Consider the following 26,345-nt stretch of genomic DNA (forward strand, 5'->3'; position numbering starts at 1 on the left):
CTGGGAGTGCAGTGGAGGATGGCCCAGGTCCTTGGGCCCTGCACCCCATGGGAGACCAGGAGAAGTACCTGGCTCCTGCCATCGGATCAGCGTGGTGTGCCGGCCGCAGCGCGCTGGCCATGGCAGCCATCGGAGGGTGAACCAGCGGCAAAGGAAGACCTTTCTCTCTGTCTCTCTCTCTCACTGTCCACTCTGCCTGTCAAAAAAAAAGTATAAGAGGTGATTAAAATGTGTAAGCAAATAAAAAGGACTTTTAAAAATAACTAAACAAATTTGGGGTTAAAAAACAAGTAAAATTTATAAAAATGATAAATAAATTTTTTTTCAAAAACTCAAACAAAAGCTGAGTGTTAAAAAGTGTTATTGCTTGCCTAAATATATACTTATATTAAAGTATCTGAGTAATCAGCTTAAAACAATGATTAAATCTGATCTATATTATGTCATGATGTTAAAGAATCCTGTTTAAATCTGATATTTTAAGCTTTGAAATCCTTAACATTCAAAAACTCAAAAGTTTTTCTTTGGAATTTGATAGGTCAGTTGGCCCCTTGGAACTGTCAAAGGATATATTTCTTATCTTGTATGAACACCAACTAATCAAGCTTTTTAGAATATATTGAAAGTAATGTCAAGGTGTAAAATGGTACTAAACTTTTTTTTAAAGATTTATTTATTCATTTGTAAATCAGAGTTATACAGAGAGAGAATGAGAAGCAGAGAGAGAGAGAGAGAGAAGTCTTCCATCCGCTGTTTCACTCCCCAATTGACTGCAATGGCTGGAGCTATACCATTCTGAAGCCAGGAACCAGGAGTTTCCTTTGGGTCTTCCCTGAGGATGCAGGGGCCCAATAACTTGGGCCATATTCTTCTGCTTTCCAAGGCCATGGCAGAGAGCTGGACTGGTAATGGAGCAGCTGGAACTCAGACTGGTACCCATATGGGATACCCAGCACTGTAGGCAGCAGTTTTACCAGCTGTACCACAGTGCCAGCCACAAGGGTACTAAATTTTAAGTCATGCTAATAAAAATGTGCTGAAACAAATATCCACAGTTAGAAATGTCTAATGCTTTTATGTTGTTATCAGTCATAAAGATTATCTTAATAAAAAAGCTAAAAGGCTTAAAAGAGATAAATGTTTTACAAAATTCTGCAAGTTCCTTCTAAAATACTATATGTAGTAAATAGGTACCTTGTTGCAATTATATTCTCTTCATAAGAGGTTTCAAGCCTCCAAAACAAAACCAGACTGCTCATAAAAATTTAAATATTGTTGCTTCTGTATTTAAATATTTCCTCTTATAGGACCCAAATAACTTCTTTCCATGGCTTCTGTTATATTCAGTACTTTGGGACAGCTCTATAAACAGATAAAAACTAAAGTTTAACAATAAAATACAGGTGCCAATTAAAAGGTTATGGGTAGTTTAGGTACTTTTGGTACTATAGGTAGTTAGGTACTTTTGAAGCAAAAGATAATTCTAATCAATAAATGATAATTTTAAAAACAGTTAACTGGGGTTGGCACTGTGGTGCATTAGGCTAATCTTCTGCCTTTGTAGCCAGCATTCCATATGGGCACTGGTTTGAGTTCCGGCTGCTCTGCTTCCAATCCAGCTCTCTGCTACGGCCTGGGAAAGCAACAGAAGATAGCCCAAGTGCTTGGGCCCCTAACCTGTGTAGCAGTGCTAGAAAAATCTCCTGACTCCTGGCTTCAGAGAGGCATAGCTCCAGCTGTTGTGGCCAATTGGAGAGTAAACCAGTGGATGGAAGAATCTCTCTCTCTCTCTCTCTCTCTCTCTCTCCCTCCTTCTCTCTCGCTGTAACTTGGACTTTCAAATAAATAAATAAAGAAATTTTTGAAAATTTTAAAAAGTTAAAAAACTATTAATAAAACTGCTCTATTTCAGTATTATAATGTATATCATACATACATGTGTGCAGGTTGCATGTCTATGTAAAAAACTTATTAAAAACAGTTTGATTGGCTTGTGGAGCCAATATAAAGATAGGTGGTGAGCCAACTAATAGTTGTTTTACACTATGTTCTGTCATTAAAGAGACCCAAGGGGGCCAGTCCACCCCAAATATTACTAGGTTTCCATTTGGAAAGCCAAGAGATTGGGTAAACAGCCATCATGACAAAAGCCAGCCTCTAAAAAATTCTGTTAAGAGCTGCGTAAGTGGAACTGCCCTGGGGTGGAAGGGCTCTCATATTAGAACCACAAACCCTGTTGGCTCCAAGCGGGAAAAGTCCTTTACTCTGCCCAGCTTCCAAGATAACCACTGCTGCTGAGGGGAAGGCCTAGACTTAGTACAGACAGGACTGTGATCTTCCGCTTGGATATGCCACCTGTCCTGTACTAACCTCCTGTTCAAGCCAGCTCTTCTTCCAGGCAGGCTAGACAATGAGAGTCAACAAGGTGTCTTCTATAAAGACGTTCACACTTTCCTTAGATGTTTCTTCCAGTATCCCATGTGAAGAGTAGATAGGTCTAAGCTTCACCTATACCTGGCCAGGCCTACATGCCTCTCTCAGTGAGAAAACTTCTTGTGGTTTAAATAACACATTTCCTAGATATTCTAATAATGATCCCATCTTTTTGTTTTAGATCCTGTTGCATTTAATTTGTTTGTTAGATCTGTTTCTTCCAGACTCACAGAGCCACAAAAGGGAGGAAAAAGGCCTGTATTGTTAAAGGGCCATCAAACACTAAAACAAGGCCTTACAAATAAGAGACTGTTGCTTTGTCCACACCTACTACAGTCAAGGTGGTTAAGATCACTCCCTGAATCCACCACAGCAGAGAGAAGCTGGTGGCCTGAAACTGGAGTGCAGCTCAGCATCTGAACAAGTGAGCCAGCCCTGAATAGATCACCAGAGATGGTGACTACAGAGGATCTCCAGAGGACTTGCTTCAGTCACTCTGAATGCTGACAGATTTACACATGGCCAAAGCTTGAGGAATCAGCTACATGATACAATAATTGTGCTGATTCTTCCTATATTTTTTGCCTCTATATATTTAAAATTTTGTCTAAGCAACTATTGTATACAAATAGATAATGAGAACAATATCATTAAAAAATCCCTGGTCAAATAAAAAAGGTCATTCATGTTCTGATCCAGACCTACAAAATTTAAAACCCTAGAGACTTGTTTGGAAGATGGTTTTGAACTTTCAGGTGATGTAAATCTCTCATAGGTGCTGTGATTATAGTGTTGAGGGCTTGTCTGACTTTTCCTTGTCGTACGCCCTTGTTTAAGAAAACTGTCTCTAGCTTCATAAAGAACCTGGTCAAAAACAAACAAAACAAAAACAGCTAGACATGTCATAATTCTATAAAAACGTAAGTCCTTGGACCAGGGTGATGCTGTCTGACCCAAAAGGATTCTGAGCATCAAAGGGAGGAATGTGGCAGAAGCATTTGTCTGTTAATTAAGCTTGTTTCTAACTGACAGGATTAAAGTCGGTAGAAGTCTTCTCAAGATCAGAAGCAGAAAAAGCGAGGCATCTGTCCTGGGATTGAAATGTAGTTATCATCTCCTTAGCTATGAATGCTTCAACTTCAGTCCTTCTCTACTTATATGTAACCATCTCAGGTTCTGCTCAATAGTACAAAGCAATGATGCTAACACTTGCCAGACAGCTTACAATTCAATGTGTGTATAAAACAAAAATTTCAGTAACTATGTTGGCATGCATGCACAGTATTGTATCAATCCTGTGTGGGCCATGTAACATTCAAATATCCAATGAAATGTATGTAGGTAACCATATAAGGTATACAAAGAAGCTAAAACCATATATAAGGGAACAACCTTTCTTTGGTCAGGGCTTAGCATTTTGGATGAGAAATTCCATCTGGGCCTTATGCTGGTATAATGAAAGATTTCTTCCTGTAAAGAGGCCTTGGTGTCTAATCTCAGTACACTGATCCTGCTACAACACCACTGTCTGCATCCCAGTCTCTTAAGGATACCCACTGACAGCTCTATGTCAGATAATAAGGGGACGATTTCCCTGTGCCCCTGCTGTCACAGCCCCTGTTACTCATGTTTTGAACTCCTCAGTTCCTCAGCTTTGTCACCTTTGAAGCAAGGATCCTATTCATTTCTGAGGACAGTGTGAGAAAGAGGAAACTGAGCTCATGGGGGAAAGATCCTGCAGGTGTTTACACATCCTTGGCACTCAACCTTCTCACTACTCACATGAAAAGTTTTCTTGCATAAAGTCATGATAATCTTTCCACTGATGGACATTCAATAAATGTTGGTATAATATCTCACACTGAGAGACTGGAAATCTCTACTTTAAAAGATAAGGCAAAGTTCCTCTCTTTATCAACAATTTATATCCTAACACATAAAGTAAAATTAACTGCGAGAATGTGCGCAGCAATTAACTCAGAGATACATCTGTGATGTGCTGTTATTTTTTGTGAAATAAACACAAAATAAATAGCCACAAAACATGTATTCATCAGGAGCACCAATGTTTTACAGAAGACAAAAAGGGGATGGAACAAAATAAGAGCTCGTGAAAGCAACCACAGACATTCTGGTTTCCAGGAGAACAATTTAAAAGTGGAAGAGAAATCTGAGCCATCCTAAATATGCTGTGGCTGTTCTACACTTTGAGTCCAGCTCAAATGTTCACTTTTTTTTTTTTTTGCATGATTTCCCCACTCCATGTTGTCTCTCTATTTTACCTTCCTTAGAATTTCTGCTAATAAGTTTTGAGGTCCTCTCCATATGTCAGTGCTTTCTTTGTGCAAGACCACATGATCCTCCTAGGTGTGTACAATGTTTTTCTCATTCACAGGCAGAACCTGGTGCTGCAGATAGAAGCATGAGTGCCCTCTCTGGTGGTCCTGACCATGACAGACATGAAGGAGCTTTATGGGCATGGGAAATGTCAGGGAATTACGAAGGAAAAGCTGCACTCTAAGCTGCCCTGCAAGGGGAAATGGCCTAACCACAGACTGTTGTCACAACTATGTAACCCTTCTACTAGGACTACAGGGCCTAGGAGTGTGGCATTGCTATGACTACAAGACCCTGGGAGGGCGGCGCAGGGGTGGGGTTGCCCTTCAAAAACTGTATATAAGTGGACCCTCAGACGCTGTAAAGTATAGGTTGCTCAGCCTCTCTCCCCGGTCCATAGTGCCTTGTGCCCACAGGGATTCGTGCCTTGTGCCTGCAGGAGTTTGGCTGAGCAGTCTCTCCCTCTAGATGCCATAATAAAGGTGTGTACCTGAGTCTTCTCAGTCTCCTTTGTTGAACCCGTCATTGGCTTCTTGACAAGTTGCTGATGATCAGAAAGCTGATAGTTGGCTCCAGAACAGGGACAGACTGAAGCAGTGGAAGGAGATGTGCCCTTGAGAAGACTACAGAAGGGTGAGTAGCAGTGGTTGAAAAAGACCACAATGGGTGGGACGTCCCAGTCTAAAGAGTATAGGAAGGCACTAGAGTGTACAGGAAAGGTAAAAGTCTTTCCAGGACAAACGCAGAAAGGAAAAAGAGTAAAATGCTATATACCAGGTAATGTAACATGGGCTTGTAAACTGGCAGCAGCTTGTACAGAACGTGACTTCTCTAGTCTTAGGACAGTAGAAGACATAGAGAAGATGTTAAAGGACTTCCTTCTAAAGGGAGAAGGTAATCTTGGAAAGGATTGTAAGTGTGCAGCCGAGACCCTTAAGGTGCTTGTCTGCTGTGGGAAAGAGCTATGCCCCAGGAACACTGAGGAAGCCTGTGGTCTATATAACATGATTGCAGACTTTCAAGACAGACCCTTCATGGAATGAGCCTTTGCCCACTACGACTGAAGAAAGGATGAAAGAGCAGGCAGCCTACCCTGTAGTAGTGCAAGCTGTAAACATAGAATATGAACTACTGGGTCCTAGCGCAATTTCAGCTTGAGTAAAGCAGGTACAGGAACATGGCTTAACAGGAACCCCTGTCATTGATTATTTTGGGGTAGTCTCAGTAAATCTTACTGATAAGATAAATATGCTTCTAAATGTGATACCAGGGGCAGCATCAGGGAAGCAATTAATTCTGGAAAAGATAAGGGAAAAGGCAGTGCAGTGGGATGAACAACACCCACCCCCGCCAGCTGGCGCAGCAGGACCAGCACCATTAACATCTATCCAAATAAGAGGAATAGGCATGACACCACAGGAAGCAGCTGACCCTGTATTTAATAATGCCTGAGCCCTATATAGTCAGTGGATAATGGAGGCAATGCAAGAAACCCAGGGTAGTTAGCGGGGCTCCAAAAGCAGTCAGCATAAGGCAAGGACCGAAAGAACCTTATTCTAATTTTATTGACAGTGCTCAAATACTGGGGCCCCTGCCACCCACATTTGAGACCAGGATGGAATTCCATGCTCCTGGGTTTTACCTGGATCACCAGAGCTGTTGTGGTCATTTGGGGAGTACACCAGTGGATGAACAATTTCCCTCTGTCTCTTCACCTCTCACTGTAATTCTACCTTTCAAATAAATAAATAAATAATTTTTTTGACAGGCAGAGTGGACAGTGAGAGAGAGAGACAGAGAGAAAGGTCTTCCTTTGCCATTGGTTCACCCTCCAATGGCCGGCGTGGCCGGCGCACTGTGGCTGGCGCACCGCGCTGATCCAATGGCAGGAGCCAGGTACTTATCCTGGTCTCCCATGGGGTGCACTCCCTGGGCCCAACAGAGAGCTGGACTGGAAGAGGGGCAACCGGGACAGAATCCGGTGCCCCGACCGGGACTAGAACCCGGTGTGCCGGCGCCGCAAGTCGGAGGATTAGCCTAGTGAGCTGCGGCGCCGGCTCAAATAAATAAATAATTAAAAAATGAAAGTTGACCTCCCTGATAACAACCCATTATGATACCATCCCTGAGTCTAGCATCATTTCTCAAAGATATGCATGAGTATGGAAATCAAGTCCTACTGAGAAGTAAAAGTAGAAACTGGATTGTCCTAGGAGTGGAGAGCTGATGAGAGGCAAAGAAAGCAGCCCCAGTGTCTCCCAGCCTCTGCAAAACCAGCAGAGTTCAGGTAGGGATGTCCCCAGAACATGGTAGGTGTCCTAGAGAGGACCTGAGAGGATACATCTCCTGGAGGACTGGAATGGGAGAGATGTCCCATTCATTTGAATGAGGAGCACTTGCCACCTATTTCAGAGTCCCCAGCTCCAGCTAGGGAGCTGACCATGGCCAGAGGGCCACCCCTCTGCCAGATCACTTTATCAGCCTGGCTCTGTGCTCTTCCCCCTGGATGGTGTCCTTCAGGCCTTCTCCTACCTAGAACTGGAGACACAGGGGCCTGGGTCTCTCACATTTGTGGCAAGCGCCTAACCACCTGGGCCATCTTTTGATGCCTTCGCATGCCATTGTAGTGGAGCTGGATTAAAAGAGGCGCAGCTGGGACACAAACCAGTTCCCAAATTGAATGCATCTATGTGGAAAAGGCAACTAGCATTCTCTTCTGACATCTTGGTAGACAAAGTGTATCTCCCAGACTGAAGCAGCTGTTGTGCTGCATATACAACCACTCCAAATTGCCTTTATGAATATAGGCTTTTGGGACCCTCTGCCTGCAGCACGGACATCCCATATGGGTGCTGGTTCTAGTCCCAGTTGCTCCTCTTCCCATCCAGGTCTCTGCTATGGCCAGGGAAAGCAGTGGAAGATGGCCCAAGTCCTTGTGCCCCTGCACCCACACGGGAGACCCAGAGGAGGCTCCTGGCTCCTGGCTTTAGATCGGTGTAGCTCTGGCCATTGTGGCCATTTGGGGAGTGAACCAGCGGACAGAAGACCTTTCTCTCTGTCTCTCCCTCTCACTGTCTGTAACTCTACCTCTTAAATAAATAAATAAATAAATAAAGGCTTTTTTTCTTTTATTTGTTGGGAACACTACCCAGTCATTCTCACTGCTATGTTTGGGAGGGAACTTTTGCATGGACATCACAAGTAACTAATTGTATTGCTGTAATATTAATTAGTTATTTGAAAAGCTGTAGCAGATTTCTTTTTTTTTTTTTTTTTTTGACAGGCAGAGTGGACAGTGAGAGAGAGAGAGAGACAGAGAGAAAGGTCTTCCTTCCGTTGGTTCACCCTCCAATGGCTGCTGCAGCCGGCGCACTGCGTCGATCTGAAGCCAGGAGCCTGGTGCTTCTCCTGGTTTCCCATGTGGGTGCAGGGCCCAAGGACCTGGGCCATCCTCCACTGCACTCCTGGGCCACAGCAGAGAGCTGGACTGGAAGAGGGGCAACCGGGACAGAATCCAGTGCCCCGACCAGGAGTAGAACCTGGTGTGCCAGCACTGCAGGCAGAGGATTAGCCTATTGAGCTGCAGCACCGGCCACAGATTTATTTTTTCAACATGCCCATATGGTTTTTATGTATGCTAAATATATTTGAGTGATTGACATGAGACTGAGAAAAGTGAAAAGATGATTGTCAAATGATTAGTTCTTACAGTGTATAAACTTTATAAAGTTATTAGGAAATAGGAGTAATAATTTGATATTAATGGTTGAAACAAAGTTCTTACATCAATGCTCTTGAGGTCTTGGTGGACTAATGTTAGTCCCTGATTGTGCATCAACATTAAATGGCCCTAAAATTATCCCCTCTATTTAGTGTAGTTTGAAAGAATTGCAAGCCCAGAAGGGAAAAAAATTACAATAAGAAAGTAGACATCAAACATCCAGGAGCAGAAGTCTGTGTATAAACAGAATGAAGATCCAGGAGTGATCTGGGTGTCTCACCCTCATCCCTGCCTGAGGGCTCAGTGTCAAATGCAAATATCTGTGTTAGATGTCCCTATAGGAAGATGAGACATTCATGGCACTCCTTGACAGTAAGATCACCATGCACTACGACCACAGATCTGTTGATAAATTTCTATCTGTGGCTATATCTTGACTGTGAAAGATGAAAATGAAATATTTTATGGGATTAGAGTGAAAATTTCAATGGTTGTTGAAATGTTTTAATGGAATTTATGGTAAGTTATTTCATTTCTCTTAGATAAATGTGTTATGGAAATGGATTTGAAGCCTAACAGCTTTACTACTTAGTTTGTTAAAGAGAGCATGTATTCAGCCTTTGACCAGTATTGAGTGGACATATTAAATGGGAACCTGTAGAATTTCCTCAGGGCAATGGCTGCTAATTTGTATTTTTGAAAGCTCTGTTTGATGTAGCCTGTTAAGCCACCACTTGGGATAGAACTCTCATCAGACTGCTTGTTCAAGACCCAGCTACTCCAATTTAGATGAAGCTTGCTGTTGGTGCACTCTAGAAAGCAGCAGAGGATGGTTCAAGTGCTTGGGCCCCTGACACACATGAGGGAGACCTGGATGGAGTTTCCAGCTCCTGCTTTTGGCTTGGCCTACACTGGTGCTATGGGCATTTGAGTAGGAAATAAGCTGGTAGAAGATTCCTCTCTCTCTCTCTTTCTTTCTCCCCCCACCCTCTCCTCCTCCCTCCCTCTCTGTCACATTGCCTTTAATGTAGCATAAAATTAACAGTTTTAGCTCTTCTGGTTCTTTCCCTCTTGCCAGGAGAAGGCTAGCTGTAGCCCTGTGTCCCCAGGGCGTGTGGCCTTCGGGCCACCTGCCCTAGGCTTCCTGGCCTAGATGCTCCTCCACGTGGCTGGTTCCTGATGCTCGGTATGAACCCAGATTTACCCCTTTCTCTCTCTTAGATAAAGCTCTCACTCTTCTATGCATCTTTCTCACTAAATAAAGGCTCAAAATGTAAAAAAATAATTAACAATTTCAGAAAGTTAGTCTGGGGCCAGCACCATGGCTCACTAGGCTAATCCTCCGCCTGTGGTGCCAGCACCCTGGATTCTAGTCCCGGTCGGGACACCGGATTCTGTCCTGGTTGCTCCTCTTCCAGTCCAGCTCTCTGCTGTGGCCCGGGAAGGCAGTGCAGGATGGCCCAAGTGCTTGGGCCCTGCACCCGCATGGGAGACCAGGAGGAAGCACCTGGCTCCTGGCTTCGGATCGGCACAGCACACTGGCTGTAGCAGCCATTTGGGGGGTGAACCAATGGAAGGAAGACCTTTCTCTCTGTCTCTCTCTCTCACTAACTCTGCCTGGAAAAAAAAAAGGAAGTTAGTCTGAATTGATGATACAATTGCTGAATTGGAATTTTTTCCACAGTGAATCTAGCTAAAGAAAATAAATATACAAAATGATAGAAATGCAAAAATAGCTATAGGCAAATGAAGACAAGAATTACAGCAAATAAACATACCTTGGCAGGCACCATGGTTCACTAGGCTAATCCTCTGCCTGTGGAGCTGGTACCCCGGGGTTCTAGTCCCGGTTGGGGTGCCGGATTCTGTCCCAGTTGCTCCTCTTCCAGTCCAGCTCTCTGCTGTGGCCTGGGAAGGCAGTGCAGGATGGCCCAGGTCCTTGAGTCCTGCACCTGCATGGGAGGCCAGGAGGAAGCACCTGGCTCCTGGCTTCAGATTGGCGCAGCGTGCTAGCCGTAACACGCCAGCCATAGCGGCCACTTGGGGGATGAACCAATGGAAAAAGGAAAACGTTTCTCTCTGTCTCTCTCTCTCACTGTCTAACTCTGCCTGTCAAAAAAAAAATAATAATAAACATACCTCATTGTTTTGTAAGAATGTATTTGAAAAGAGAGCAAACAATGATTCACACATGTCTTGGTGAATATTTTCTGAGCAGTACATGTCACCATAAGCCACGTGGTGTAATTGAGCAGAGGATTAGTGCAAGCATTCTAATTTCCACCACACCATTAATTAAACTGCTCATCTCCACTCATCCTCACATTCACCTATCTTGTTTCAAAATAGCATTCTTTGGGCTAGTGATGATGTTAGCTAGCTATTGCCTTTATTTCAAAGTAGCAAATATTTAAGAGTTTGGTATTACATAGTTCTAGTGAGAGAACAGCAGCTGGTCCAGTGAATCTTTTCATTAGATGGTATGTAAGTATAGGTAATATTACTAATGCTAATTTAAATTATATGAAAATGAACATATGCATTTTAAATATAAAATGTAAAACTCAGCTTTATATCAATATAATTCCAACTATTTAAAAGAAAAACCAAATTGGCTCGTAAACTTCCATGATTTTCATACCTGTAGAATCAACTACCTGATGGTCGAAAATATTCCAAAAATATTGTGCCCATACTGAAAATATACATCTTGGTTTTCTTTTTAGTATTCCCTACAAAATATAGTACAAAATATTTACAAAGTGTTACATTGTACTAGCTATAAAAGTAGTTATTATTATAGTTAACATAAGGATTTTTGAAACATACTTTATAATAATGTTTCTGTACTGTATGAAGAACTGGAATACAGAAACTCATAGGTTCCAAATGCATAGAAAGGGTAAGGAAGTGTGTTACTGGTTGCCGAGGGGAGGGTGGTTACTGGAGAGAGTTTGGTGGATTCTATCCCCAGCTTATTATGGAAATAAACAGTCTGCAAAGAAGCGGAAGCTTTATTTTCTTATCTATATGCAAGCCAGAGTAGAAGTCAGAAATGAGCAGTGACAGAGTGTCCTGAGTGGAACACTGGTTTTCAGGAAGTGTATCTGGGTTTTAAGATACTGCTGATTTCTTATGAGATCCTGCTGTGGGGGCGCCTATTGGATGGGAGTATCACATAGTGTATGCTCATTGGCTCAGGGCCCATGGTGATAGTGGGGGTCTTTTGGTGACAGCCTGAATGGCAGTTGCTAAGAGATAGCTTCCTCTTTGGTAGACCCAACTCCCCTGCTGCTAGTTCTGAGTGGAATATTGTGACTAGCCCGAAGATGATGTCAAAACCACAGGCTCCTACACAGAATAAGATGTTAACAGTGGGGAGAGATGCAAACAGGTCTCAGAGCAAAATTCCCAGTCACGGCATGCAGCCTGATTACACAAGACATTCATAAAATCTGAGGGGCCCACAGATAAAACAGCCTCAGCTCCCTCCCCCCTTTTTTAATCCTACTGTAGGGACCCAGTGCACTAATCTTTTTCTGGCTACTTCCTGCTTACAAGGGATCATTGTCTTAGGAGCCCCTTGGGGTATGAAAGGTCAAGGATGGTGGTTGTGGCCATCCAGGTGGCTTTGGTAGAAGGTAACCTCCCTTTGCAGTTTCATCTGGAGTCTATTCTGTGACAGACACATTTTACAAGGCAGTTAGAAAAATGGGCCAAATATTAGCTTTAGGAGAACAGCCACCAGGGGACCCAACAGGTGGAACTGATTGGGGCCAGAACCAGTTTCTTAGCTCCTAGATACAGATGATGATGACATAACCAACACTATTATAGGTTATTGCTTTTTACTATTGTCTACACATACATTATAAGAGTAGGTTATTTTCCCAGGCAATATCATGCCTGGACTCATGAGAGGACTCTAAGCATAGGAGAAGGAGGAAGAAGCTAAGAAATATAATTAATATAATTAGCCCCAATGGGATAGAATGACATCATGAACTGGAACACCTGGGGGCTGAGCCCTCATTTGAGATACTTATCACTCAGATGTCTTCCTGAGGATGTGTTTTAAGTCCTCCAGGGGTTCACAGGTGTAGCTGGGTTCTGGAAGCTCTACTCTACTTGGATTGAAGTTTCAGTCTGAGGTCTTATACTTCTCACCAGCAGTCAGCCCCCTTTTGGACTTCTGGAATTGGTATGTTTTACGGATGCACACCCTCCAATGATAACCCCATTTACACTAGCCAGTTGGTAGTGGGCTTTAGTCCATCTTGGGCATCCAGCTTTAGGGAGTATTGTCTTTGGGGTAAATGTAGGCATCTTTAAGGTGGGTGACTATGGGTTTAGCTGAAAGAGTCCAACTCACTGTTTTACATCTGTTCACACTGCAGGATCACAGTCTACCTCAGTTAAAGGAAAACAGCCGTGAGCATTAGGGGTAAACACTTAGACAACATGTGCCTTAACCAGAATATCCCTCCCCAAAAGAGAGGATGGAGTCTCAGGGATTATCAGGAAGGAAGTCACACCAAGAACAAGCCAGAGGCTGCTTAAAGTACTGTTCAAGATCCTGGTCTGAAACACCCCAAATGGCTAACTTTTTTGTGGGCATAGGCCCAGGAGAAAAGGGCAAAGCTGAAATTTTAGCACTGATGTTGAGCAGAAACCTGACCCCTTGTGAGCTCACCATCAGGAAGGCCCAGGGCTCCTCAGTGTGAACACAAGTCATGAGAGCCTGGATAGGAGATCCTGGAGCCCATCACTGGGAAGTCTGATCCGGTGGCCATTGCTCCATTCAGAACTTGGGGCACAAGGCTTTCCAGTGTTCTCACTAACAGATCAGAGGTGGTCTTCTCCCAGGGCACTCTTTTTTTATAATTCTTTTTTTTTCATTTAGTAAATATAAATTTCCAAAGTACAGTTTATGGATTACAATGGCTTCCCCCCGCCAAAATTTCCCTCCCACTCGCACCCCTCTCATCTCCCGCTCCCTCTCCCATTCCATTCACATCAAGATTCATTTTCAATTATCTTTATATACAGAAGATTGATTTAGTATATATTAAGTAAAGATTTCATCAGTTTGCACCCACACAGAAACACAAAGTGTGAAATACTGTTTCAGTACTAGTTATAGCATTACTTCACATTGGACAACACATTAAGGACAGATCCCACATGAGAAGTAAGTACACAGTGACTCCTATTGTTGACTTAACAATTTGACACTCTTGTTTATGGCGTCAGTAATCTCCCTAGGCTCTAGTCATGAGTTGCCAAGGTTATGGAAGCCTTTTGAGTTTGCCAACTTCGATCTTATTCTGACAGGGTCATAGTCAAAGTGGAAGTTCTCTCCTCCCTTCAGAGAAAGGTACCTCCTTCTTTGATGACCCTGTTCTTTCCACTGGGATCTCACTCACAGAGATCTTTCATTTAGGCCTTCTTTTTTTTTCCAGAGTGTCTCGGCTTTCCATGCCTAAAGTACTCTCATGAGCTCTTCAGCCATATCCGAATGCCTTATGGGCTGATTCTGAGGCCAGAGTGCTATTTAGGACATCTGTCCCAGGGCACTCTTAAAGTGCTCCCTCTTCCCACAATTGAAGCAAGTTCTCAGCTTTTCGTTTTCGTTTTCTTTTTTTTTTCTTTTTTTTTTTTTTTTTTTTTTTTTTTTTTTTTTTTTTGACAGGCAGAGTTAGTGAGAGAGAGACAGAAAGAAAGGTCTTCTTTCTGTTGGTTCACCCCCCAAGTGGCCGCTATGGCTGGTTCATGGTGGTCAGCGTGCTGCATCAATCCAAAGCCAGGAGCCAGGTGCTTCCTCCTGGCCTCCCATGCAGGTGCAGGGCCCAAGGACATGGGCCATCCTGCACTGCCTTCCCAGGCCACAGCAGAGAGCTGGACTGGAAGAGAAGCAACCGGGACAGAATCCGGTGCCCCGATCGGGACTAGAACCCGAGGTGCCGGCACCACAGGTGGAGGATTAGCCTAGTGAGCCATGGCGCCAGCTAGCTTTTCTTTTTCTCCTAAGATGGTGTCCCTCATTGCAGCCGGGATTTCCCCTATGGTGCTTGTTTTTCTGCTCTTCCCTCTCCAGGAGTCTGTTATACTAGATGGTATTAGCCACCTGAATTATTGGTCCAAGGTAGACATATCTGTGACTGCTATTAGCTCTTGGAGTTCTTTTCTTATAAATGAGGTGGACTGAGCTAGAATTTTGTTCCTGAGGACAGCCTCCCCTTCCACCATTCTTGGTTCTAAGTCAGTAAAGTGTATTATCGCCCCCTTGAGTCTTATTTGGAAGGTCATTGGCTGCTCAGATTTCCCTTGCTGTCCAGCCACTGGTTGTCCATAGTTTAAAGGTTTGTCTTTGGTCTTTTTTTATGCCCTTTTGCTCATTTTTCATATCCTCTGTGTCCCAATCAGGAATTTTAAGAGGAACTGCCTCAGCTCTGGCTATGCTCTGGGCAGCATAATCTACTTCCTGAGGCACAGTTAACAAACTCTCCTTCGTTTGCCTTCTCTCACTCTAGGGAAGTCTTAACATCCATTTATTCCAGTTGATACATTGATCTAGGTTGAACAAATGTTTGCTCATATTGCTCTGGCATCTGGGTCCACTCTTTAGGACTGAGAATTCATCAGAGTGATCAGGAGACAGAAGAGGGTGTCTGCTTAAGGAAGTCATCTCTCTCCCATGACAGCCCAGTAAAAAGAACCTGAACACAGCCAGGACTGGGAGACAAAAAACACACCAGCCCCTGAATGGTTCTCAACTGGTTTTTGAATTGTTTGCAATAGTGGATATTGCGAGGGTACACTCGCTGTCCCAATAACGGATCTGTACAAGTGTGTGGATTGTCATCCTTACTCTTGCCTCAGTTCATCTGCTCCTCTCCTCTCTGATTTCAGGGCTGGGACCTTGATAGAAGGATCTATATCGCCTATATTGCTGATACCCCAGCTCTCAAAACAGTCTAATTCCCAAAATGTTCTCTGTGACCGGGGACCCAAGACAGTGATTAGCACCAAAACTTCTAAGAGGAGGTCTAGAAGTCAGAGCCATTGTAGCTATCAGGCATTATGCAGGGCTGTAAATTCCAGGCAACTCCAAAGTGTGGATGACTGGTTGGGAAACATAATGTTTAAAAGAGTCCAAAGCCACTCAGGGATCTGCTTCTTTGCCCAGAAATGATCTACCCAATGGCAGGTGTATCACATGAGGCATGGGATGCAAGAAAGAAAAGAGTTTGCTGAAGACCAATTGTCTCAATGGATATTCAATTTTTTTTGATGGGCATGACAAATATCTAAAGACTTGTTAAGAAGGAATCCTAATTCTGGTGGGTGCAAAATCTCCTTTTGCTCATGACTACACACTATCTAGTTTTCTGAGTTTACCTCTGTGCACAATATTAGCCTAGGTCTAGGCTATGCCCCACTTGTGGAACAGCACAGCATGACAAGGGAGCTCTCCAAGAGAGCAGCCAAGTCCTTGTGTTGCAGCCTGGCCTCAGAAAGCCAATGCGAATTTGGGGTAGGGGTGCGTATCTCCAGGCTCTCAAACAACTTCTCTTCCTAGTTGCCCTTCCCCCTTTACAAACTCTTTGGAGTTTCTGCATAGCTAAGCTATGTCTGTGGGACTCTGTATTCTCAAAGAGCTGTGAGGGGCTGGATGATCAATGGACACTCTCACAGATCTGGTCCTGTTAGAGGGAAGGAATACAAATCTTAATTATGTCTTCTATTGAACGCCATGTTGGGCAACAAAGATGTCACCAGTCACAGAAGCGAGGATGGTTATTGGAGCGAGTTTCATGAATTCTTTTCCTTGGCTTAGTATAGTAATAAGAAGCCAGAAAACAATTTGCAAACACAAACTATATTTTTGTTTTGCAAAGATAAATCAAGTGTCTCGTCTGAGACAGAGACATAGTTCCTGCGCAGGACACTGGTTTTCAGGAAGTGCACCATAGTTTTAAGGTTTTGCTGATTTCTTATGAGGTCTTCATAATGTATGCTTATTGGCTCAAGGCCCATGGTGATGGTGATAGTGGTTTTTTTTTTTTTTTTGGTGACAGTCTGAGTGGGAGTTACTAGGAGCTAGCTTCCTCTTTGGTGGACCCAGCTCCCCTTTTGATAGTTCTGGGTGGAAGATTGTGACTACCTTGAAGATGTCATCAAAACCACAGGCTCATACCCAGAACAGGAAGGTAGAGTGGGGAGAGGTGCAAGCAGGTCTCAGCAAACCTCTGAGTCACAGCATACAGCCTGATAGCACAAGACATTCAACCAAAGCATGAGTGAACCACAGAAATTCAGCCTGCACCTCCAACATGAACAGCCTCAACACAGCCACTCAGTCACCAGAGATTCCTGTTAGCTTCTTCTTCTTGGTCTTGATATTGTTCCTGGTCTGCTAGGAGAGGTCCTCCAGCAACATCAAAGGGATATAGCTACAGGACAGTGTAGCAGACATGAGTCCAAGAAAAGCCTCAAATCAAGGCCCCCTCCCAAGGCCTACCCAGCATCTGGAGTCCTGGGGTCTCAGTGGTCTCTATGCAGCAGGATCTGCTGCTAACCATGGAGACAGAGATGCTACTCTCCACAGATGGACACCATGGTGATTCTCCCCTCACACTTCCATCATGGGCTTTGCCCAATTCCTACCCAACCTTCACCTCTGGTTCTCACTGAACCACTCCATGGATGAAAACACAAACCTAAATTACTCCTAATTTAAAAAAATTGTATTTCCTTGCTTCCACTTGTGGTACATGGATCCTTTGAAGAACTTTGACCTCCTGGGGCCAGTGGGACAGTCTACTGACTGGACTGTAGCAATTGGAATGCTGTAAGAGATTTGTGGGGAGGGGCAGGAGATTGAACATTGGATCTTTTCTCAAAAATAACCTTTTTTTATATTTTATTTTATTTTATGAACATAAATTTCCAAAGTATAGCTTATGGATTACAATAGCTCCCCCCATAACTTCCCTCCCACCCACAACGCTCCCCTCTCCCACTCCCTCTCCCCTTCCATTCCACACAGAAACACAAAGTGTAAAATACTGTTTGAGTACTAGTTATAGCATTAATTAAACACCTAAGAGTAATTGTGTTTTAATTACAGAGTTCAACCAATAGTTTTAAGTAGAACATAAAAAATACTAAAAGGGTAAAGTATTAAGTTCTTTTTTTCTTTTTCTTTTTTTGTTTGTTATATAGTTATTTTTTATTTAATAAATGTGAATTTACAAAGTGCAACTGGTGTATTGTTGTGGCTTCCCCCCCAACCTCCCTCCCTCCCGCGACCCTCCCCTCTCCCACTCCCTCTCCCATCCCGCCCTTCATCAAGTTTCATTTTCAATTACCTTCATATACTGAAGATCAATTTAGTATATACTAAGCAAGGATTTCAACAGGCTGCACTCACACAACCGCACAAGGTATAGGGTATTGTTCGATTAGTGTTGTTTTTAGGTTTCATAGTAAAACACATTAAGGACAGAGATCCTACGTGGGGAGCATGTACCCAGTGACTCCCATTGTTGATTTAACAATTGGCACTCTTATTTATTGAATAATTTCTTTACAGCAAAGGAAACAGTCAGGAAAGTGAAGAGGCAACCAACAGAATGGGAGATGTTATTCGCAAACTACACAACAGATAAAGGATTAACAACTAGAATCTATAAAATGATCAAAAACACCACAAAATCAAAACAAACAACCCAATAAAAAAATGGGCCAAGGACCTTAACAGACATTTTTCAAAAGAGGAAATCCAAATTTATTGATTTCCAAAGCATCCTTTTTTTATTTGACAGGTAGAGTTATAGACAGTGAGAGAGAGAGAGACAGAGAAAAAGGTCTTCCTTCCATTGGTTCACCCCCCAAATGGCCATTATGGCCTGCACGCTGTGCCAATCCAAAGCCAGGAGCCAGGTGCTTCCTCCTGGTCTCCCATGCAGGTGCAGGGCCCAGGCACTTGGGCCATCTTCACTGCCTTCCCGGGCCACAGCAGAGAGCTGGACTGGAAGAGGAGCAACCGGGACTAGTATCCGGTGCCCCAACGAGGACTAGAACCCAGGGTGCCAGCACCGCAGACAGAGGATTAGCCAACTGAGCCGAGGTGCCAGCCTCAAAATTTCATTTTAAACATTTAAACATCCTATTTAGTGAGTAGTATTTTCCTTTTTTATTTTTTAATTAGCAAATGAAAATTATAAATGTTCATAGTGTGCAATGTGATGTTAATGTATATGTACATTTTGAACATATGAAATAATGACATATTTTCATAAACTTCATTGTAGTTGAAGAACAAAAATTTTTAAATTTGATAAAGTGCACTTTAATGATCACTAACACTTATTCTGTGGCTTCTCCTAAGGTTTTTTGTTTATACAATTATTTGTAAGTGTCTGATCTGTATTGTGACTTCCTTTTGTCATGTGTGATAAGTGTTAAGCGTCTAATATCATTCTTTTGCGATTGGATATCTTCTTTTTTTCCACAATCATTTGTTGTAAAGACTTCTTAACACACTAAAATATTTCTTAGTTTGCCAAAATAAATTTACCATAAATGTATCTATTGAATATTAAATCCTATCCTATTTGTTCACATGAAATCAGTCAATGCCAATAATTCATGTTTTATAGGTGTTATTTTGTAATAAAATTTATATCACTGTATTTAAATCACAAGGTGTTATTATGTCCTTTAAGGTTAATTTTGGGCTTTTTATTTTCTTTGTATACCCATTAGAGTTTAGAAGAAGTAGTTCAAGTTCAAAACTAAATATGCAATTTGAAAGGGTTTTATTGAATTTTTGTGGGGTGTTGTACCCTTAACAATAGTAAATATTGCTCTCCTGAAATATCAGAGGGCTTTCAATTTATTTATTTATTGTTTGATTTCTTCTATCATGTTTAAAATAGCTTCAATCTAAATTCTTAAAAAGTTTTTGCGAAGTTTATTTATTATATTTTAATGCTTCTATGAATGTAATTGTTTCCTTATTTAAATTTCATATTGTTAGTTACTGGTATACAAAAGTAGAATTTAATTCCTTGTGTTCAATTGATATTTTATGATTCTGATGAATTATTACATTAATTGAGTTTTTAGTATATTCTTTAATATATGCCTTGTGAAATTACAACCACTTATTCTTTCTTGTCAGAAGAATTTTGTTTCATTTTCTTGAGTAATTTATCCAGTTCATATCTCAGTATACTACCTACTAGATTGGTAAAAGTGAAAATTATATTTGAGTTCCTTAACTTTTATATTAAGCCTTCAGTCATTCACTATTAAATATGATGTGGGGTGTAGATTTTCATGGAAGATTTCAGGAGATTGCACAAGTTTCCTTCCTTTTGTAGTTTCTTGGAGCATTATCACTAATAGCTATTGGGTTTTTCAGATGGTTTTCTTTGACTATTAAACTTATCATTTGCTCCTTAATTTAAGTAACTATGTGTTTTAACTCAATCGGTTCTATAATTTTCTTTCTTTCTTTCTTTCTTTCTTTCTTTCTTTCTTTCTTTCTTTCTTTCTTTCTTTCTTTTGACAGGCAGAGTTAGACAGGGAGAGAGAGAGAGAGAGAGAGAGAGAGAGAGAAAGGTCTTCCTTCCGTTGGTTCACACCCCAAAATGGCCACCACGGCCGGTGTGCTGCACTGATCTGAAGCCAGGAGCCAGGTGCTTCCTCCTGGTCTCCCATGCGGGTGCAGGGCCCAAGCACTTGGGCCATCCTCCACTACCCTCCCAGGCCACAGCAGAGAGCTGGACAGGAAGAGGAGCAACTGGGACAGAAACGGTGCCCCAACTGGGACTAGAACCCGGGGTGCCGGCACCGCAGGCGGAAGATTAGCCAAGTGAGTCGTGGCGCCGGCCTATAATATCCTTTCTACATGAAATTTGGGGGGAAACACTTGATCAGTATGATATATAATGATTTTTATATTTATGGGATGAAGCTTGTCAGTGTTTTGAATATTCTTGTGTCTGTGTTCATGTGGGATATTGGTCCATATTCTTGACTTGTAATGCCTTTCAAAAAATATTTATTTGAAAGGCAAGTTAGAGAGAGAGGGAGGGAAAAAGGGAGAGAGGGAGGGAGGAAGGGAGAGAGGGAGAGAGAGACAGAGAGAGACAGAGAGACAGAGAGAGAGAAAGGAATCTTCATCATCTGGTTCACTCCCCCAAATAGTTGCATTGTTCTGTGCTGGGACAGCAAGCCAAAGTAGAGTCTGGATTTCCATTGGTGTCTACCATGTTGATTGCATGAATCCAGGTACTTGGGACATCATTCATTACTTTCTGGGTACATGTGCAAGAAGCTGGATCAGAATTCAAGCAGCTAGAATTTGAACCAGCACTCTGATATGGGATGCTAGCATCACAAGCAGCAGCTCTCTGTTATGGCCTGGGAAAGCAGTGGAAGTTGGTCCATGTCCTAGGGCCCCTGCACCTGCACAGGAGACCTGGAAGAAGCTCCTGACTTCAGATTGGCGCAGCTCCAGGTGTTGTGACCAACTAGGAAGTGAACCATCAGATGGAAGACCTCTCTCTCTCTTTCCCTCTCTGCCTCTGTGTGTAACTCTTTCAAATAAATAAAAACTCTTTAAAGTGGCTATTAATTATTCATTAATTGTTGTTAAAATTTAACAGTTAAAATGTGATTTTGGACAACACACTAAGGACAGATCCCACATGAGAAGTAAGTACACAGTGACTCCTATTGTTGACTTAACAATTTGACACTCCTGTTTATGGCATCAGTAATCCCCTTAGGCTCCAGTTATGAGCTGCCAAGGCCATGGAAGCCTTTTGAGTTCACCGACTCTGATCATATTTAGACAAGGTCATAGTCAAAGTGGAAGTTCTCTCCTCCCTTCAGAGAAAGGTACCTCCTTCTTTGATGACCCGTTCTTTCCACTGTGATCTCACTCACAGAGATCTTTCATGTAGGTCATTTTTTTTCTGCCAGAGTGTCTTGGCTTTCTATGCCTAAAGTACTCTCATGAGCTCTTCAGCCAGATCTGAATGCCTTAAGGGCTGATTCATTTTAATGTATTCAGTGGGGGACATTACCTATGTATCATAAGCTATAGCAATGTCTAAGTGTTTGCAAAAGATGCAACAATCTTTCATTATTCTCCAAAGTTAACATCCTCAAAAAATATATAGATAGATAAGTCAAACCTCAGAAAGGTTTACTTTTATAGAATTAAAAAGTAATTACTTTCCTTATTATAAAAACAATCCTATTGGTGTTCTATTGCATAGTAGGGTAATAATAGTTACAATAACTTTCTGTACTTTTCTAAATAGCTAGGAGAAAGACTTCTGAATGTTCACACTACAAAGAATCCCTGAATATATGAAGTGATAGATGCTAGTTGTCCTTTATTATCATTTAATTGTATGTATTTAAAAATATTACATTGTACCCCATAAATATGTACAATGATAGTTTGTCAATAAATAAAAATAAATTATTAATTAATTTAAAAAGAAACAAGAAAAGCCTTATTGCTGGGGTTGGCACTGTAGCATAGAGATAAAACCACCACCATATCAAAGTAAACAATTTTGTGCACAGTAAATGAAACAATGCACAGAGTGAAAAAGAGACTTATTGAATGGGCAGAAGTGTTTCCAACCAATACATCTGGTAAGTGGATAACAAAGGATATATAAGGAATGACTAAATCTCAGTAGTATAAAGCCTAATTAGCCAATTTAATAATAAATAAAGGGCTTAAATAGACCATTTCTCTTAAGAAAACATGCAATTACTAAATAGGTATATTAAAATATGCTCAATATCACTAGCAATCATGAAAACATTCAAAACTACAATGAGACACAACCATACACCTATGAGGATGGTCATGGTCATTGTGATAAGGGACCTATCAAAGTGTTAGCTTCCTTAGACACTGTTGGTAGGAATGTATAATGGTGAAGATTCTATGGGAAGTAATTTGGAGGTTACATAAAAATAATAGTAGAGTCACGCAATCTCACTTTTAGATATTTGTCTAAAACAGGACCTGGAAAAGATATTTGATGCTCCCATGCTTGCTAAGTTTCATTCATGATAGTTAAGAGATGGATACAACACAAACATCTATTGACAAAAAAAGGGAAAATACATACAATGAGATATTATTTATCCTTAAGAATGAAGGAAGTATGGCTCATGCACTAATATGTTTGATTCTTTTTAAAAATAAATCAATTTCTTTGAAAATCAGTGTTGAGAAAGAGAGAGAGGAAGAAAGAGAGAGAGAGAGAGAGGGAAAGAGAGGCTTATAAATAGGAAAGGAGGAAGCCAACTCCGTAGAGATGATTTCAGATGATCCGATTCTGTACATAGAAATATCTAGACTACGTTAAGAGACTTTTACAGCAGATAAACAAATAGAGTAAAGTTACAGAATAAATGTTCAACATGTAAAAACAAGTAGCATTTTTATATACCAATAATAAATTTGCTATTAAAGAAATCACTGGGGCTGGCATTGTGGAGTAGTGTGTAAAGTCACCATTTGGGGCCGGCGCCGCGGCTCACTAGGCTAATCCTCCGCCTTGCGGCGCCGGCATATCGGGATCTAGTCCCAGTCGGGGCGCCAGATTCTGTCCTGGTTGCTCCTTTTCCAGGCCAGCTCTCTGCTGTGGCCAGGGAGTGCAGTGGAGGATGGCCCAAGTACCTGAGCCCTGCAGCCCATGGGAGACCAGGAGAAGCACCTGGCTCCTGCCATCGGATCAGCGCGGTGCGCTGGCTGCGGCGGCCATTGGAGGGTAAACCAACGGCAAAGGAAGACCTTTCTCTCTGTCTCTTTCTCTCACTGTCCACTCTGCCTGTCAAAAAAAAAAGTCACCATTTGAAAAACTGGCATTCCTTAATGGCGTGTGTTCAAGTACCAGCTGTTCCACTTCTGATCCTGCTCTTTGCTAATATTTCTGGAAAATGAACAAAACTGGCCCATGTGCTTGGGCCCCTGCACCCTTGTGGAAGCTCTGCATGAATCTCCTGGCTCCAGGCTTTAGTCTGGCCCATCCCCAGTTTCTGTAGGCATTTGGTCAGTGAACCATCAGATGGAAGATTCTTTCTCTCTCTCTCTCTCTCTCTCTCTACCCCCCATCTGTCTTTCCATCTCTTTCAAACTCCATCTTTAAAATAAAATAAATATTTTTAAAAAGAAATCATAAATGCAATATCACTCATAGTAGCTACCAATAAGAACCAAATTGTCTATCAGCAAATTTAACCAAGGGTGTGATAGACCTCTACAAGAAATATCAAAATGTGCATAAAACAAATTTCAAGAAAAAATAGCAAGTGTTCCCCTGCTTTAGAACTGGAAAAATATGTATCATATACAATGTTAATACTGTTGTACAATTATTTATAGACTCAAATCTCTATCAAATTGCCAATGGAATTATTTCCATAACTAGAAAAAATCCCAAAAATTCATACCTCAACACAAAAACCCTGATAGACAAAGTAAACTTGGGAAAAAAGAAAAATATTTATAGGAATTGAGATGCCTTAATTCAATATACACACAAACACATACAGATTTTATGACTAAAACAGCATGTTTCTGGCATAAAAACAAACACATAATAATGAGACATGCTAGAGAGTGCATGAATGAATCCACACGTCTGTATCCAAATGATCCTTGACAGTGGTGTCAAAGCACACACTGGGAAAAGAACAGCCTCCTCAATACATTGTGATGCGATAGCTGGATCTCTATATACATAACCTTGAATGAAACTTGAACCTTAACAACTCACTTCATACAAAAACCTAGTAGAAATGAATTGAAAACCTGAATATTTGACCCAACACTATGAAATAACTAGAAGAAAACTTGAGAAAAGTGTTCAATACAAAGTAAGAAGCTTTCCTACAGCAAAGGAAATAATTAAGATTAACGAAGCAATCTATAATATGGAAGAAAATTTTATACGCTATTAACATAACAAAATATTAGTATCCATTATATATAAATAATTCAGAAATATGACTTTTGTTTACTTTAGTGGTTAAGACATCCATTTTCCTCACCATAGTGCCTGGGTTTGGTTCCTAGGTATGGCTCCTGATTCCAGCTTTCTACCATGCACAGCATGGGAGGCAATGGAGGTAACTCAAGTAATCGAGTTTTTACCTCCCACATGGCAGGGCTAGTACATGTTCCTGGCTGTTGGCTCAAGCCTTGGACCAGTTCTAGCTGCTGTGGGCATCTGGAGAGTCAAGAAGTGGATTGAGATTCTCTATATTTCTGTGTCAGTCTAACTCTGGCTTCATCAGGTGCTGAAATAATACTAAAAATTTTAAATGATTGAATATCAAAAAATACACCCAGATAATCCAATCAGATTGAGAAAAAATATGGAGAAAACACTTCTTTAAAAAATTCATGGGGAATTCTTAATAGCACTAAGTCTCGAAGGAAGTGAAAATCCAATCCCCAACATGTCTTTTCACTTAAGTTAGAGTCTTGATTTTCAACAGATAGAAAAGTAACAAATGTGCGTGAGTGTACAGAGAAGTAGAAACTTGTACACAATTAGTGGGAATGTAAATGAGCACACCCACTATGGTACCAGCACTGTTCAAGGTCACTCCCTACTGAGGACTTGTCCTAGTGTGGCCCCACGATTGAATCTCCCCTCAGAGCAGGCAGGGCCCACAAGAGTCTTAGTGGCTTCTCCCACCTCTCCAGAGCTGCTGCTCCTATCCACCCCCCAAGCTCCAAAGCAGAAAATGGGGCAAATTTCTATATATGTTGGCAGTTTTATTATGTCTTTGTCATTAAAACTTGACTTCTAAACAGATACTGTCCAACACCCTGTTTCCATTCCTGAAGATTAAACTGCTGCTCTAATACACCACTCTGCACCCCCGCACATTTCATCCTCTGTCATTTGCACCTCATTTATTGGGTTGTTATGTGTGCATTCTAAAAACAATGTAAAATATAGGAAGGTGGATAAATCCTAATTTTATAAACATCAAAGCAATTAGAAGACCCTTGGTACTCAAATCCTACTATATTATGAAAAATATCTTACATATTGTGTGTGTGCTTATCACTGCCTTGCATGTTCTTTAGCACCAGAAAAGATGTAATATTTTAATATAGTGATTGGAGGTCTTCAATGTGAGCCCATGGTATTCATATTGAAACAGTTATGGGTAAAATCTCTGTGTTCAGTTGCTTCTCCAGCACAAGGCTCCTAGAGATGGTCTAGGACATCAGCATTAACAGGGGGAATTGTTAAAGAAACATTTCATGGGCTCCTCTGGAAAACTATATGATCATGATTTCTTAGAGCAGGAGACTGAATGCCATACAATTTATGTGCACAATGAAGCTGGGTGAGATGAAGTGTTGAGTTAAATGTATCTTAGCCTAGAGTTCCAATGAGAGTCACATGGCCAATTTTACAAACATGTGCTCTCTGTCCCATGTATTCTGTCTAATGGTTTGGGGGGGAGCAGAAAAGATTTTTTTTTTTGACATGCAGAGTGGACAGTGCAAGAAAGAGACAGAGAGAAAGGTCTTCCTTTGCCGTTGGTTCACCCTCCAATGGCCGCCACGGCCGGCGTGCTGCGGCCAGTGCACCGCGCTGATCCAATGGCAGGAGCCAGGTGCTTATCCTGGTCTCCCATGGGGTGCAGGGCCCAAGCACTTGGGCCATCCTCCACTGCACTTTCCTGGCCACAGCAGAGAGCTGGCCTGGAAGAGGGGCAACCGGGACAGAATCCGGAGCCCCGACTGGGACTAGAACCCCGTGTGCTGGTGCCGCAA

General features: G+C 41.9%; 1 long non-coding RNA gene across 5 annotated transcripts in view; it reads left to right on the top strand.

Moving 5' to 3' along the window:
* Positions 1–26,345, top strand: part of LOC138847108 (uncharacterized) — a 66,350-nt gene that overhangs the window by 21,492 nt on the left and 18,513 nt on the right. For 2 of the 5 annotated variants that reach the window (XR_011384713.1, XR_011384714.1), the window contains one exon: positions 21,175–21,223. The exons of the other annotated variants lie outside the window; for them this stretch is intronic. This is a non-coding gene — a long non-coding RNA (uncharacterized lncRNA). The remainder of the gene's footprint in view (positions 1–21,174; positions 21,224–26,345) is intronic. 5 annotated transcript variants of the gene reach the window in all.

The sequence above is a fragment of the Oryctolagus cuniculus genome, chromosome 19, assembly GCF_964237555.1.
Source record: "Oryctolagus cuniculus chromosome 19, mOryCun1.1, whole genome shotgun sequence".
In the NCBI taxonomy this organism is placed as follows: domain Eukaryota; kingdom Metazoa; phylum Chordata; class Mammalia; order Lagomorpha; family Leporidae; genus Oryctolagus; species Oryctolagus cuniculus.